Consider the following 2,303-nt stretch of genomic DNA (forward strand, 5'->3'; position numbering starts at 1 on the left):
TTTACAAAAATGATGACTTGCATGTGTAGATGCACTCTTTGACTTTGAAATTTTCAAAATGGCTGCTGCTCGCCTGGCAATGGGGGGACGAGGGTGCTAGCAATAACCCATCCGTTATTGCTAGCAATTACAAATCTAGTTGTTACTTGTTTTTATATATGTTGAAGAAGATTTTGAATTGAATTGATGCAAAATAGTATGCATATTTGTATTCAAATATTGTTAATTTCAGTTCTATTCAAGATGACACCTTACCAGATCAACTTACAGATGATATTGATCAGCCAACATACTCAGTTGTAGATGGTGCTTCTCAGCGAGGAAAGCGTAAGCTGGTTGACGTAGATGGATATACTTACACAGTAAAGATCAGTAAAGGTAGGTTTTATAGTAAATATTCTGTTGTAAAATTATGTAAAATAATAAAAATAGATAAGTACATATAGACCGTTTTATATTGTGTAGATGGTTATCTGATTTTTGATAAGCTACGAATATATTGAGAATGTCTTAATTGTACTGATTAACGGTTGTCTTTTCCACTTCACACAGGCTGTGTTTAGACATGTCCAGTTTCTTGGTTTGCAGGTAAATATTATTATATTTAACTTCAAAGACCCTTTTTTTGTTTTTATAAATGACAATGACAGTAAACAAGCAGAGAACAACACAATAAGGTCATAACGAGCACAGAGCTACAACTATATGCAATGATAATTTCTGATCATAACTAATGCCGCCTTAAGAACTATAATATACACATGTATAACAGTTCCGGTATTATAATAAGAATCTAATTAATGGACTACGATAGGGTCAAATATAATGGATGAAAGAAAGACATTTTAAAATAAATATATAGTTCATACTTATCATGTAGACTGATAATAACGTATAATGATAATACAAACAGGTTCATCAGTTTATGTACATACTTTATATGTCTACTTTTTTTTAGCCAGCCTACCACCAGCAAGACTGCATTTTCAAGTATGTCCGCAAGCTGATGGCCTTTCGCTTCCTTCCAGCAGATCATATCAGACCAGCTTTCAGGCGGCCCAAAGACCTACAGACAGACCCACTTCAGCGTCTTGTCAAGTATGTAGAAGACACAAGGACCAACAGTACCGTTTGGCCCTTGGAATCCTGGACAGTCTTCAGCCAGCCGACACGTACTAACAACGATGTAGAGGGCTGGCATCGGCTCATCAACAAGAAATCATCAGAAGAGAAGAAACCCTTCTACTTGTTACTTCCAAAACTAAAAGAAGAAGCCGAACTTCTACCCAATCAATACAGAGTGTAAGTTGACTCGTCAACAAAGATCTACTTCCAAGTACCTACAAGCGAAGTATTTCCAGTTGTGGGACCAATACAGAGACGGGGAATTAACCGCAAGTCAGCTTATCCGTATGTGTGGTTTGTTGAACGGTCCGTCTGCTGATTAAAAGACATTTCGTTATCTGAATGAAAACCGCTCAGTGGTTAATTGTGTGATTTAACAGTAAATATATTGAACATTTATTGAACAGGTAAACATTTTGAGATGAACAGTTATATGAAATGAAATTTGATTCAGATAAATCAAATTATTTAATGTATTGTTATTCTTACCTGTTATTGATTATAGTATCTAATAAAAAATATATAAATCTTCTGCAATTTGCTTTAAACATGCATGTGCTTTATGGTTTTAAAAGGATTAGAAATGCATTCATTATATATATAAAATATACGAAATAAGACATATAAAAAAGAAAATTTCGTATGATTGCTTATGAGACAACTCTCCACAAGAGACACAAATGACACAGAAATTAACAACTATAGGTACGGTTTTCAACAATGAGCAAAGCCCACCCATACCACATACAGTCAGCTATAAAAGACCCCGAAATGACAATGTAAAACAATTCAAACGAGAAAACGAACTGACTGCCATATTTATATAACACAAATATTAACACATCAACAAACAACGCGTCTATCACAGTATTCAGTAAAAAATCTCTTCAAATATTCTATGAATCGAGCGAAACACTTTGACACTTGAGGAATTTTTTTAGATATAAATCCTATCAGTAGAACAGCTAGAAAATAATAACATATGAAGCATTATAATGGAAAAATAGTTTCTACTATTATCCTTGAGTCATTTTAGACCTCATTGTATATTTTGGTGAAAATTTAGTTTTCAGCAAAAAGGCATAAGTTTAAGATATTTTATTTATTTAAAGTCCATTTCGAAGCTGCAGAATTAATTAAAAGTATTTTTGTTTTAATTATTGTTGAAGGAAATCATT

At 33.2% G+C, this 2,303-nt stretch overlaps 1 long non-coding RNA gene across 2 annotated transcripts; it reads left to right on the forward strand.

Moving 5' to 3' along the window:
* Window positions 1–238: 238 nt before the first annotated feature.
* Window positions 239–1,657, forward strand: LOC143082004 (uncharacterized). Of its 2 annotated transcripts, XR_012980213.1 has the most exons (3): window positions 239–378; window positions 553–588; window positions 959–1,657. It is a non-coding gene; the product is annotated as an uncharacterized LOC143082004 (long non-coding RNA). The 2 variants fall into 2 exon arrangements; XR_012980212.1 differs by lacking the exon at window positions 239–378 and having other exon boundaries at window positions 398–588.
* The last annotated feature ends 646 nt before the right edge of the window (window positions 1,658–2,303 follow it).

Source organism: Mytilus galloprovincialis, chromosome 7 (assembly GCF_965363235.1).
Source record: "Mytilus galloprovincialis chromosome 7, xbMytGall1.hap1.1, whole genome shotgun sequence".
Taxonomy (NCBI): domain Eukaryota; kingdom Metazoa; phylum Mollusca; class Bivalvia; order Mytilida; family Mytilidae; genus Mytilus; species Mytilus galloprovincialis.